The sequence below is a fragment of the Elephas maximus genome, chromosome 12, assembly GCF_024166365.1.
Source record: "Elephas maximus indicus isolate mEleMax1 chromosome 12, mEleMax1 primary haplotype, whole genome shotgun sequence".
NCBI classification, from domain to species: Eukaryota; Metazoa; Chordata; class Mammalia; order Proboscidea; family Elephantidae; genus Elephas; species Elephas maximus.
In genome coordinates, this window is record NC_064830.1 from 34348767 (window position 1) to 34364384 (window position 15618).

Sequence of the window (15618 nt, forward strand, 5' to 3'; positions counted from 1 at the left end):
TAGACAGGCTGAATTAATTAATTAGGCATTTATTATTAAATGTCATTTTGATACTTCTTACAAGATTCTGGACCTGTTTTAGAGTTAGGAATTCTGGATTTGTTGGTAGAAAAGTTCTAGTGAAGTTTATCTTCAGAGTAAATTCTATGACAACATATAATAAAATTTGTAAAAAAAGAGAAAAATTCACATAATTCATCACCCTGACAGCATTTTTACCACTATCGTTGTGAAGCCTGTTCCTGTGTTTTTTCTTTAGAATTTCTATTGCATTATTGCAGATGCAGATAATTTAACCATAATTGAACCAATGATGAGAAAAATGTTTAGCAGTAATTAATAACATTGCCTAAAACACCTTTGACCCTACATAAAATAATAGTGAAATGCTGAACTTAATTGGTGTGTGTGTACTTGACACCCGTTATTAGAAACATCTTATATATTTTAGAAGTTTGCATTTTTCTCATTATGAAGTAAATTCATCATTGAAAATGTGAAAATAAGGAAAAAATAAAAGGAAACATGTAGAAATGAAAAAATGTAAACACATAGACACAGTTACTATTAACATTTATATATTTTCTTCTAATCATTATTCTACGTATTTTAACAAAAATTAGTATTGCATTATATATAAAACTCCATCCACTTTTTGTCAGTTAATATTATATACTGAACTTTTAATCATGTCATTAAAGAGTCTTAGCAAAAACTAGCTTCATACCATTCCCTTATCTGGATATGTCATTGATACTTTAACCACTATCCCAGTTTAGACTTTTTGGTCAGATACAATTTTTTATTATTTATGATTAATGATGATATCTCTCCATATATCTATTTATCTGTCCTTCTATCATCTGTTTATGTATCCATCCATCCATCCATCCATCCATCCATCCATCCATCCATCCATCCATCCATCCATCCATCCATCCATCCATCCATCATCTGTCTGCCTGCCTGCCTGCTAGTCTATCTGTCATCTATCTATCTATCTATCTATCTATCTATCTATCTATCTATCTATCTATCTATCTATCTATCTATCTATCTATCTATCTATCTATCTATCATCTATCTATCTATCTATCTATCTATCTATCTATCTATCTATCTATCTATCTATCTATCTATCTATCTATCTATCTATCAATCATCTATCTATAAAATACCAGTTGCCATCGAGTTGACTGACCACATGGTGATCCCTGTATGTCAAAGTAGAACTGCTCTCTATAGAGTTTTCACAGATAGATAGAAGTAATAAGTAGCTAAATATAAGCAAACATCTTTAAACAATGAAAACAACAATAATTGGGTGGTGCAGTGATTAAGTGCTCTGCTGCTAATCAAAAGATCAGTGGTTTGAACCCACCAGCCACTCTGCAGGAGAAAGATGTGGCAGCGTGCTTCCATAAAATTTATGGTCTTGGAAATCATATGGGGCAGTTCTATTCTATCCTATAGGGTGACTATAAGTCAAACTTGACTCACTGGCAACTGGTTTACAGGTAATTTCTCAAGTTAAGAAAAAAATGTTGAAACAAAATGCTCGGCAAAAACAGTTTTAAGTCCAGAGGGGGTGATCATAGTTAAAGTGAAGGTAAGATATTGATTAAATATATTGTTATTTAAGTATATTGATAAATATCTTGACATCTGGCCTTCACGTTAAAAATTTCAATGTGGCCTATATTAACAAATATATACTTTACAAATAATCCTTCAAGCAAAAACTACCGAAACACCAGAAACTATAAATCTAAATATTAAAACATCAAAGTAATTGCCATTATAACCAGGAATCAGAGGTGGTGTTTCAACGGGCATTATTATTCAGCATTTTTTGGAGGTACTAGATAACAAAATTATAAAAGAAAAGAAAATCAAAATGAGTATAAATTCAGGAATAGAAAATAATAAATATTCTTTCTGCTGATGATATGATTGTATGCCTACAAAATTCAAGACTAGAAAAAACACTAGAGAATAATTTGGTAAAGGAACTAGTAGAAAGATAGATATATTCTGAAACATAAAATAGTGGAATCAATAGCTTTTCATTACATTTTCAACTGGCACCTTGAAGTTTAGGTGAAAAAATTATTCCATTCCCAATAGTGACCACAACTATAAACCTCCCCAAAACTTTTTACAAGGAACAGGCCCTGCATTAAAAAAACCTAAGAAGTTTATTAAATTTCACTTAAAAGATCTGATCAAAGAGGAAGACGTGACTTTTTCACATATTAGAAGACAACACCATAAAATGTTGCATTCTGTATAAGAGATGATATTCAATTTGGATTGATTTAATTCAATTTCAATTAGAATCAACCAAATTCTTTAATTTGATGAAATATTTGTGGCATTCATATGGAAGAAAAACTGTCTATGAATAACCAAGACATAATAAAGAATAGTGAAGGGTACGTGCCTCACTGAATTTCAGAAAATACAATAAGGCAACTGTTATAAAACTAATATGTATTCATATATGCAAATGTATTTATATATTCACATACATGTAAATTTATTACATGATTTTTTTAATTTAGCAAGAACGAAATTTTTATTTAACAAATGGTCCTGGTATAATTGATTATACACATATAAATGAATTTAGTATCTGTTTCCAACAATATAAAAATAAACTTCAGATGGATTAAAGAATTAACTATAAAATACACTAAAAATTTTTAGAAAAACATATAGGCAACTACATGTATAGAATCTAGGGGTGATGGAGGGTTTCTTCACTAAGGGAAAAAAAAATACACATTGAATCTATTTCTAAAAGATAACTGTATACTAATTTTTTTAAAAGTCAAAGTACATCACGAACAAAGTCCAAAATGGCGGCAGAATTAGAGAAAATATTTACAAATCAGATACGACATAAAAGAATGATAACTATAAAATACGAAAACTCATAATTTGAAAGAAAACGACATCCGCATCAATAGAAAAAAGGGTAATATTTTGGAAAAATCACAGAATAATGAATTCAAAGGTCAGTAACTATAAGAAAAATACTCAAATACTGTCACATAAAATGCATTTAATTTTTAACTTGTAATCCCACTTTATGGATATACACAAATGTGTCTGTGCATATCTGTTCATCTGTCTTTCTATCTACATAAACACAGTAAATTTACATATATAGTATGTAAACGGAGCCCTGGTGGCACAGTAGTTAAGAGCTGTGGCTGCTAACCAAAAGGTGGGCAGTTCAAATCCGTCAGCCACTCCTTGGAAATCCTATAAGACAGTTCAACTCTGCCCTATAGGGTGGGTATGAGTCAACATGAACTCAGCTGCAAGACGGTTTAGTATGTAAATATGTATAACCTATTAACCCTTTTGCTGTGAGTCAATGACAACTCATAGTGACCCTATAGGACAGAGTAGAATTGTGCCGTAGGGTTTCCAAGGCTTCTTTATGGAAGCAGACTGCCACATCTTTCTCCCACAGAGCATCTGGTGGGTTTGAACTGTTGACCTTTAGGTTAGTGGACAAGCACTTAACCACTGCATCACCAGGGTTCTTAAGTACACATAAACCAAAAAACCTGTTGCCTTTGAGTCAATTCCAACTCATAGTGACCCTACAGGACAGAGTAGTACGGCCCAACAGAGTTTCCAAGGAGTGTATACTTAAATACTGACAGAAACATTTTTCGTGAAACATTTTTTTGCCATTTGCTTGTTGGTGTTTTGTTCCTAGTTTAAGAATTTAATTGCTCATCTAGTCCTAAGAGCTGTGGTCAGACAAGCTGATTGTGAAGTTAAATTGGTTTTCACTAAAGTTTCTGGGGTATCTGCCTTTTTGAAAAATGTATTGATTTTTATTTTCCTTTTAATAAAAGCAAGCTATTAAAAAAAAAAACTGGCCTACCCATCTATGATTACATGAATATTTAAGCTGGATTCAGAAAAGGACATGGAGTGAAGGATATCATCGATGATGTCAGACGGATCTTGGCTGAAAGCAGGGAATACATGAAAGATGTTTACCTGTATTTTGTTGACTGTGCAAAGGTATTCGACTGTGTGGATCATAACAAATTATGGATAACATTGAGAAGAATCGGAATTCCAGAACACTTAATTGTGCTCGTGAGGGACCTGTACATAAACCAAGAGGCAGTCACTTGAATAGAACAAGGGGATATTGTGTGGTTTAAAATTAGGAAAGGTGTGTGTCAGGGTTGCATCCTTTCACCGTACTTATTCAATCTGTATACTGAGCAAATAATCCGAGAAGCTGGATTATATGAAGAAAAACACGGCATCAGGATTAATGGAAGACTCATTAACAATTCACAATGTGCAGATAACACAGCCTTGCTTGCTGAAAGTGAAGAGGACTTGAAGCATTTACTGATAAAGATTAAACACTATAGCCTTCAGTATGGATTATACCTCAACATAAAGAAAACAAAAATCCTCACAATATACACCAATAAGCAACATGATGACAAACAGAGAAAAAATATTGAAGTTGTCAAGGATTTCACTTTACTTGGATCCATAATCAACACCCACGGAAGCAGCAGTCAAGAAATCAAACGATGCATTGCATTGGGCAAAATCTGTTGCAAAAGGTCTCTTTAAAGTGTTGAAAAGCAAAGACTGCATTTTTTGAGGATTAAGGTGCACCTGACCCAAGCCATATACATGTGAAAGCTGGACAATGAATAAGGCAGCTTGAATAAGAATTGATGCCTTTGAATTACAATGTTGGTGAAGAATATTGAATATACTATGGACTGCCAGAAGAACAAACAAGTCTGTCTTGGAAGAAGTACAGCTAAAATGCTCATTAGAAGCAAGAATGGTGAGACTATCTCACATAGTTTGGACATGTTATCAAGAGGGACCAGTCCCTGGAGAAGGACATCACACTTGGTAAAGTAGAGGGTCAGCGAAAAAGAGGGGACCCTGAACGAGACGGTTTGACCCAGTGACTGCAACAATGGGCTCAAGCGCAACGATTATGAGGATGGTGCAGAACCAAGCAGTGTTTCATTCTGTTGTACATAGAGTTGCTATGATTCAGAACCGACGGCACCTAACAACAATAACAGTGTGCCTTTTAATTGCATGACAGAATAGAAGATAATTTTAGATATATATTTCCCCAGTGTTCTCAGAATTCAACCTCATTTAGAGAAAGCTTTTGATAATAGAACCAGAGAATAAATATAAATATGGTAGACATGATTTTACATGATCAAGCCAATACCTGTTTGTTTAATTGAAAGTATGGATTAGATTGGAATGAAGAATTGTAAATTATATATATATTTATAATATGTATATATATAAAAACAAAAATTTTTTTTTTTATATATATATGTGTGTGTATTTTTTTTTTTCCCCACTACCTGCCTGTCAGTGTGTTTTTCCCACTACCTGTCCATTGGTTTGTTATATTATGGTGGTTTATGTCTTGCTGTGCCACCAGTATTTCAAATATCAGTAAGTTCACCCAATGTGAACAGGTTTCAGCAGAACTTCCAGACTAAGACAGATTAGGAGGAAAGGCCTGGTGATCTACTTCTGAAAATTAGCCAGTGAAAACCTTACGGATCACAACAGAAACTTGTCTAACTCGATTGCTTTGACACCAGAGATAATCACTGGAGAGATCAGTTGCTGGAGGAGGACATCATGTTTGGTGATGTTGAGGACCACCAGCGAGGGGAAGAGAGGTGCTCAATAAGATGGACTGGCATGATAACTGCGATGATGGACTTGAACATTCTGGCAATTGTGAGGATGACACAGGACCAGACAACATGTCATTCTGTTGTACATGATGTCACCATGAGTTAGAGTGGACTTGATGGTGGCTATCGCTCTCTGTTTTTCTCTTCTTTCTATATGTTTGTGTGTGTGGGTATACATGCCAAAACAAAAACCCACTGCCATCGAGTCAATTCTGACTTATAGCAACAGTATAAGACAGAGTAGAACTGTCCTATGGAGTTTCTGAAGCCGTAATCTTTACAGGAGCAGGCTGTCACATCTTCCTCTCTTGGAGTGACTGTTCGGTTCAAACTAAAAACATTCATAACCCTAAACAGCGAACAGAATCAACCCATGTAATTCTGTTAAAGTTCACTATATTAGGATGTATCACAAGGCTTTTATAAGGAACAATTCCAAAATCTAGTGGCTTAAAATAATAAAAGGTTTTCCTGGCTGACGTGCCAGAGTTCAATTCTTGTTGGCAGTAGTTTCTGCTCCACACAGTCATTTTGGGGCCAGACCCCTTCCATCTTGCAGCACTACCATCATCAGGACTCGGCCTCCAAGATAACCATGGAGAGAAGGAGAAGAGACTGTAACACTGTTAACTCTCCAAGTCCAGAAGTGACACGTGATACTTCTACTCACATCTCGTGGTGAAAAACCAATGATATTGCCTAATATTTTCAAGATTAGGACTTGGAAATGTGGTTTAGGTGTGTGCCCAGGAAGAGGAAACAGAACTAATAATCATCTGTTCAACTAATGGCCACAGCCATTAGACCTGCTTTTTCAGACCATTAAACCAAACCATACAAGTTGCCATGTCAACTCCAACTCATGGCAACCCTATATGTTGCAGAACAGAACCGTGCTCCATGGGGTTTTCATGGCTATGACCCTCCAGGAGCAGATGGCTAGGCCTTTCTTCCGAGGAACCTCTGGGTAGGTTTCAACTGCCAACCTTTTGGCTAGTAGTTGAGTGCTTACCTGTTTGAGACATCCAGGGACTTCTGACCTAAGTGTATCAAGAGGGTGTTGAAACAAATAAGCAATGCAATCAACAGCAAAAAAGAGGTCCTCATAGACGTTAAAGTGGCCTGGTGATATGGGTATAGCCAAAAGGTGAGCATATGTTCTTGTCTTTAAAATGGTGCTTTAAGAAATTTGAACATATCAATGGCCTTCTCTAGCACGCAGATTCCTTTTTTATATTGGAAATAAGGAATTAATCAATTTCCAATTTTAAAGAGAGATTGGCAAATTGTCCTAAGAAGGTGCTGGGATGATGCTGGTGACTGGGAGAGGACTGAGAGGGGAGCTCTGCTGGGCTCTCTGACCTTCCCGATCACTTCCTCACTTCACATCTACTGACACCTTGGGTGAAAATTCAATATTCTGACTTATTAGGAACAGATTTTTTCTTCTCTGCACATGTTTCTTCCTGACTTCAAAGCCTTGAAGGAAGAGGTATGTATCCATACACATTATATGTATCACATGTTCCGCATTTCATTCATTCAGCATTCACACAGGGTTCTTTTTTAGTGATTTTGTTTAGTTTATATGGCATTTATTGAGAAACTACTTTGCGACAGACCCTGTATTGGAAATGGGCCTACAGGGACAAACAAGCTATAAATATGCATTTAAGGAACTTAGAGTCAAATTTAGGAAAAGCCATCTATTCGTTCATTTAACAAAGATTTAATGAGCTCTTATTTACAAATGAGATGCTACTCTCATGAAATGGGAGCCCTGGTGGAGCAGTGGTTAAGAGCTATGGCTGCTAACCAAAAGGTTGGCAGTTCAAATCCACCAGCCGTTCCTTGGAAAATCTATGTGGCAGTTCTACTCTGTCCTTTAGGGTCGCTATAAGTCAGAATCGACTCGACAGCAATGGGTTTGGGTTTTTCTGGTTCTCATGAAATTGGGAAGATAGTTAAACAAATGTGTTAATCATATCAGAGAGTAAAAAGTGCTGTGAGGGAAAATAAACATAAAGCAACGGTGGGAGTTCTCACTGATGCTTCAATTACAAGAGGAAGACACTCATGCTAAGCTTTTATAGTCTAAGGAACCACCAGTGCAAAGCCAGGCAGGAATAGGCTGGGTAAGTTCAAGAAAAGAAAGTTGTCCAGCTAGGCCGGAAGTTAGTGAGTGGGGGGAGAAGGATAGGATAGGAGGTTAAGAAACTGGACAAAGGCTAGCTGGTGGGGACGTTTTAAATCAAAAAAATCAAACCAGTTGCTGTGGAGTTGACTCAGACTTAGGGCGACCCCTGGTGTGTCAGAGTGGAACTGTGCTCCATAGTTGTCAGTGGCTGAGTTTTCAGGAGTAGATTTCTTTCAAGGAGCCTCTAGGAAGACTCGAACCTTTTGGTTAGCAGGAGAGTGCATCAACTGTTTGCACCACCCAGTAGGCTATGAGAAAAGGTGTAGATTTTAAGAGAAATGGGAAGGGAAGCTTGGCACAGTATGATTTTAAAAAGGTCATCTATTTGCTGGAATTCATTGGAGAGTGAATATTTCAGTCTGTGTTGGGGACAAGGCTGAAAGCAGGCAAGAGATGAAGATGACCTGGACCACAGTTTAAGAGAGGAAATGGTAAGAAATGTTCAGATTCAGGATACATTTTAAGGTAGATCCAGCAGAACTGGCTGATGGATTAGAAGTGAGGGATTAATAAAAATAAAGGAATGAAGGATGACGCAAATGTTTTTTGTTTAAGCAACCACGTAGATTTTGTGGACCCCAGTGCTGGCTCTTTCTAGCTGTGTGATCTCTAGCAGGTACCCTAACCTCTATGAGTTTCTCATTGCTCATCTCTAAAACGGAGCTAATAATATTTCCTTAACAAATTAGTTATAAAGATCAAATAAAATAATGCCTGTACAAGTGACTATTATTGTTAAGTGTTAGATGTCACCCCTACTCAGGTCAAGAAGATATATTCATAAGGCACCTAGGCAGTACCCGACTGAATGTTCAAATGAAATAAACCGATAAACAGCGCTTTCACCGTGTTAGAATGAAAAAGGAATATTAACGTGGACCAGCATGAGGGAACCTCTTTTGCTGGGGTGAATATGGAAAGCTGGAGCTGGAATTCATTTCACTGAGAAAGAAGATGCCACCAAATTTTAACTGGCTTGCCAAAGTCAGGGAGAAGTAGTTTGTCCTACATTGAAGAATCCCAGCCCTGCTACCCCCAGCAGATCCTGGACTTGTGAAATAACCTCTCTGAGCTACTGTTGTCTTATAAGTAAAATGGAGATTATATTGGTTGAGCTGTAACCTAGATCTGGCTCTTGAATCTATTTTTTAAAAATCTTGCGTTGTAAGTTTGAAAAAGTCAATCTGCTGCATAAGATACAAAGAAGAAAATTATAAATTTATGTTTCTAAAGTAAAATTTACTTTTAAGAAAAATACTTATTTCTTAGAGAATTACTAATGACTTCTTTACATTTTTAAAGGAAAAGCATGATATTAACCCCTAACAAATATATCATTGTATCAGCAGGACATCCACTGCCTGTAATTTTAACTATTGTATAAGTAATTATCTAGTCACCAGGGAATATCATTGAAAATCATATAATATTATTTACAAATATGTAAGAAAAAATTAATGAAATAATTTAATAAGTATCCAAAATTGTAAAACATTTAAATATCACCTATTGTACACTCTATCCCTTCAAAAGATTATTTGATTCTAGCCTCTCTGTTGTTGTTGTTGTCATTAAAAAAAATGTTGTTGTTGTTGTCATTAGGTACCCTCATATCGTTTCCTGCTCATAGAGACCCCTACGTACAACAGAACAAAACACCACCCAGTCCTGCTGCGCATCCTCACAATCATTGCTATGCTGGAGCCCATATTTGCAGCTACTGTGTTAATCCATCTCATTGAGGGTCTTCCTCTGTTTCCCTGACCCTCTACTTTACCAAGCATGATGTCCTTCTCCAGGGACTTGTCCCTCTTGACAACATGTCCAAAGTATATGAGACAAAGTCTCACCATCCTTGCTTCTAATGAGCATTCTGGCTGTACTTCTTCCAAGACAGATTTGTTTGTTTTTCTGGCAGTCCATGTATATTCAATATTCTTCAACACCATAATTCAAAGGCATTAATTCTTCTTCGATCTTCCTTATTCATTGTCCAGCTTTTGTGTGCATTTGAGGTGATTTCCATGGCTTGGGTCAGGCACACCTTAGTCCTCAAAGTGACATTTTTTATTTTTAACACATTAAAGAGATCTTTTACAACAAATTTGCCCAATGCAAAATACATCATTGGAATTCTTGACTGTTGCTTCTATGGGCGTTGACTGTGGATCCAAGTAAAATGAAATTCTTGGCAACTTCATTCTTTTCTCCATTTATCATGATGTTGCTTATTGGTCCGGTTGTGAGGATTTTTGCTTTATTTATGTTGAGGTGTAACCCATGCTGAAGGCTGTGGTCTTTGATGTTCACTAGTAAGTGCTTCAAGTTCTCTTCATTTTCAGCAAACAAGGTTGTATCATCTGCATATCGTGAATTGTTAATGAATCTTCCTCCAATCCTGATGTCCCGTTCTTCTTCATATAGTCCAGCTTCTCAGATTATTTGCTCAGCATACAGACTGAATAGGTACGGTGAAAGAATATAACCCTGACGCACTCCTTTCCTGACTTTAAACCAATCAGTATCCCCTTGTTCTGTCTGAATAACTGCCTCTCGATCTGTGTAAAGGTTCCTCATGAGCACAATTAAGTGTTCTGGAATTCTCATTCTTCGCAATGTTATCCATAATTTGTTATGATACACACAGTTGCATGCCTTTGCATAGTCAATAAAACAGAGGTAAACATCCTGGTATTCTCTGCTTTCAGCCAGGACCCATCTGACATCAGCAATGATATCCCTGGTTCCACGTCCTCTTCTGAAACCAGCCTGAATTTCTGGCGGTTCCCTGTGAATATACTGCTGCAGCCATTTTTGAACGATCTTCAGCAAAATTTTATTTGTGTCTGATATTGTTTGATAATTTCTGCATTCTGTTGGATCACTTTTCTTTGAAATGGCCACAAATATGGGTCTCTTCCAGTTGGTTGGCTAGCTGTCTGTCTTCCAAATTTCTTGGCATAGACGACTGAGCACCTCCAGTGCTGCATCCATTAGTTGAAACATCTCAATTCGTATCCCATCAGTTCCGAAGACTTGTTTTTCATCACTGCCTTCAGTGCAGCTTGAACTTCTTCTTTCAGTACCACCTGTTCTTGACCATATGCTATGTCCTGAAATTATTGAACATTGACAAATTTTTTTTTGTACAGCGACTGTGTGTATTCCTTCAATCTTCTTTTGATGCTTCCTGTGTCGTTCAATAATTTGCCCATAGAATCCTTCAATATTGCAAGTCAAGACTTGAATTTTTTCTTCAGTTCTTTCAGCTTGAGAAATAGCCTCTTTTACAGCTTTCAATTTGAGGGTCTAAGACTGTTTATCTATTGCCTCAAAATGATCAGCCACACTGGGTCCCCTTTACTCACCCGCCCTTGCCTAGTGACAGGATCAGCCTAGGGAGACAGCACTATGGTTTATAAACTCCAAGTCCACAGCTGGGCTCCCCCTCTATTCACTTCTGCTTGGTCCCAAGCCAATTGTGAGCCAGAGCTTCTGGGCACCAGGGTGAGGCAGAAACATGTAATTTGAACCAGACTGGAAGTCAAGTCTTGTTTTTCTGAGTGCATGCCTGCTGCTCCCCTGGAAACTGCTGCAGGGAGGGTTCTCTCCCTCACCTAATCATTGCTCCCCTACCCCCTTAGCCCAGGTCCCCATAGAGACCTGAATGCTTCTGGCTGAAGCTAGGAAAACATTTTTCACACCTTAAATAAAGTGTGCAGATTGAGGGTGGAAGGATTATTTTCCATTACAATATGAAACATTCTGGCCCTTGGCCCAGAGTTTATAAGAGCCCTTGGAAAAGGCCTTTTCTACCGAAGCATGGTCCCAGAAACCAACTAGAAATGAACTGGGAAATCTGGACCAGAGTCTTGGCCATAGAAGGAGAGCCCACGTAGATGAGAAGGTTGGAGCACCGGTCTTGTTACCTGCCTAAGTCAAGATTACAAACATCTGTTTACCCCGACAGAGGCCATCTATGCCTTTGCCCCCATCCTCATAGTCCCATGGGATGATATATTAGCTGATGTTTAATTTTAGGATCCTGAGATATCTCAGAGACAGCTAAATACAACAATTAAAACTTCTCCATTCATTGATCCTATCCCTTTAATTATCTTCGATATCACTTAAAATCCAATTCCCCTATAGGCTAACTGGAAGGAAAGATTCCAAATCCCAGCAGATCAATACTATAAATGTTTATTTCTTACTCACATCACAGTCAGGTGATTGTTATATGGGTGTCCTTCAACATAGTGGTTTAAGGACCCTGGATCTTTCCATCTTCCAAGGTTTTGAGTCTTCCACTGGATTCTCTTCATTCTGTCCAGAGGCTATTCTGTCTGGATGGTCTTGTAGGAAACTTTAGGAGCCAAGCATGGAAGTGGTGCACATCACTACACCAACATGCCATTGGCCAGAACTCTTTCACATGGCCACATCCAACTTCAGGATACTCTGGGAAATGAACTATTACAGCATGTCAAAAAAGGAGAAAAAACTCATAGGTGTTTGGTGAGCACATTCTCTACTTTATTCCCTAAGAATAAAACTATCAGTTTGAGTTGTCATCAGACCTCACACATCAGTGGGAATGAAGGGTCTGATAGATAGTTGAGGTAAGAAAAAAGCCTTGGGGTCTGGGGAGAGAAGAAGGGAGTATTGCTAAAAGGCTTTCTCTTGTATTCTTTTCCCTTTACAATCATAAGCTTTTTTACAAAAGGTTATAAAATGTATTACCGTGTAATTATATGATATTTATCTATCTATACCCCCAAATTTGAGGGTCAAATATTTGAGTTTCTTATCAATATTTGAGTCTCCAGTACCTACCTCAGGGTCTGAGTTACAATAGATGCTGCATTAATTTTCTATGTTGAATAAAAAAAGAATTACCACAAACTTAGTGGCTTAACACAACTTCCATTTATTACCTCTGAATTTCTGTAGATCAGGAGTCCAGACACAACTTTGCTGGGTTCTCTGCATTAAGGTCTCACCAGGCTTCAATTAAGATGTCAGTAGGACAGCATTCTTATCTGAAGGCTCAAATGAAGAATCTGCCTCCAAGCTCACTCAGGTTGTTGGCAGAACTCATCTCCTATGGTTGCAAGATGGAGGTACCTGGCTTATTGCTGGCTGCCAGCCAGGAACTGTGCTCACCTTCTGGAGGCACCTGCAGTCCTTGCTATGTGGCCCTCTCCACAGACCCTCTGACAGCATGGCAGCTTACTTCTTCAAGGCCAGTATGGCAGAAAGTCTCCAGGACAAGCTGCTAGCAATGTACATAAAGTAATCATGGGGTGACATCTCATCAGCTTGGTCATATTCTTAGAAGGAAATCACAGGCCCCTACCACACTGAAGGGAAGGGAATTACACAAGAGTGTGAATACCAGGAGGCAGGAATCACGACGGAGACCTTAAAGTCTGTCCCCCACAGGAGCTGATTTCTAATCTGATGTCTGGATGAGGAGGAAAGGACTACAGAGAGATAGGCTGGTAGTAAAGCAACACACTCTTTGGAGATTACGAATCTTACTCTCATCACCTATAAAATGATAATAATGATACTCACTTCAGAGGACTGCCAGGCAATTTGATGTAGAAAATGTAAATAAAATATCTAATAAAATGCTTAGCAAAATGAAGTGTTCAACAGGTTTTTCTCTCCTCTAATTTGCTGGTGACCTTGGCAGGTCATTTCCTCATGCGGAGTCTCAGTAGCCACCTCTGTAAATGAGTGACTTAGTTCCAACAGATGTTCTGGGCATCACTGCCAACTTGAAAACACACCACTGGACAAGGGCAACTTGATCCAAAAGTGATTTGTACACAAGTCTCCTCCTGAAAATAAGAGCTTGGAAAAACAAGCAAAATGCTAAAGATAATCAGGCTTGCATAATCAGACTTAAGGGCAAAGAACGTATTTCTCCTTGGTCAGCCAGTTGGAGACATTTTGAGAGTTGGATATGAAAATATTAGCCATGTAAAATTTGGCATGAAATAATCAGGGATTAGATCATCTGGTTCATTTTGTCTGTTAATGATTTTCTACCTGTTTCCAGCTTTCAGGGAGAGAGAATTTTAAGAAAGCTTAGCTGCTAACCAAAAGATTGGCAGTTCAAATCCACCAGCCACTCTTTGGAAACCCTATGGGGCAGTTCTACTACGTCCTACAAAGGTGCTATGAGTCAGAATGGACTTGAAGTCAATGGGTTTGGTTTGGTTTTGGTGGTTAATAAAACACAAATTTTCAGTTGAAGAAAATTCAAAACAATTCTAGCTCCACTGCATGTTAGAAAAAGGAATTTCTGACTTTTTTTTTTTAATCTAGAAATAGAAGCTGATTTCTCATGTTAATTTGCTTAAACAGGAATCAGTTACTCTATTACATTGGGGAGCAGATGGGAAAAGAAGAAATCAGGAGAAAATCACCACTTGGACCGATAACCACGCTGGCTGAGGATGCTCTGTATTTGCTGGGCTCTGGTCTAGGCATTTTGAGGGCTTGTCTTTTCACACTCGGAAACCCCTGATCCCTTCCCACCCCTTCTCCTTGCCATCTATGGCTAGTACACTCAGGAGAACCAAAGATAATAGTAACAGAATTATCATTCAGCCTGAAATTGTTTCCCTTTTTTCTTCCCCCTTTCTTAAAACGAGGTGTCTGGATGTTCAGATTTAGCTAACAGTCTGGATGGACTCTCTTGGGGCTAGTTGTGTCTAATGAGGCCACTAAGAATATTTGTGGGGATGTTTTGGGGTGTTTCAACTCCAATCAGAATGCCTCGTCTCTTAGGCTAAAAATATATTTATAGATATAACTTTGTCTTGAATTCTAAAAGCACTCTCCATCTGGGGCCAGCAGGGATAATCCTTTAACCTTCCAGGGGTAGAGGTGTGTACATACCTGAGGCCTGGCCGAGGACTTGAAGAAGGTTAGAGACAAGATAGCAGGATCGGAACTAGGGTGAGACAAGGGCAGTGCCTAGGGCACAAAATTTAAGAAGGCACTCACTCTCAGGATTGTGAGAGTGAATGTGAGCACATTCTTAAATTTTGCTCTCTAGGCCCCCACATCCGTCATCCTGGTTCCAGACCTGCCAGATGGGGTAGGAAGCTCGCCACCAAGAGATTTTAATTGAGCTAGTTATTTAGTTATAAAGATTGAATCAAGAGGTTGAAATCCAGAAATACAAGCCATGAGATGATCTATGTAGTTACTTATTCAGCAAACATTTCCTGAACACTTACTCTGTCCCTGAGACACTACAGGCTCTATGTCAGACAAAGATGAAGATGGAAACCATGAGACAAGCATGGTTCTACCCCACCCCTCCCCAAAGCAATAGCAAAAACAAACCACAAAATGTTTCAGCCTCTCCTCCAAGGAACTTACAATCCATGGAGAAGGAAAGACAACTAAACCGAATATTTGATTCAGTGTCGTGAGTGTTGATGGAGGTACATAGCACTAGTTTTAAGAACAGGGTGGCTAATGAAGTGTAAATGACTCAATTCAGTGTCCGAGGAGCTACAGACCATTTATCCCTTGGTACAATGGTTATTTTTTGAAAATGTGGTTATTTAAGAAAAAAAGGAGAAGGGTTAAAGTTGAAGGGAAAAAAATGAAGTAAAAGTACATTTGGTATGGTTAAAAAAAACACTAAGG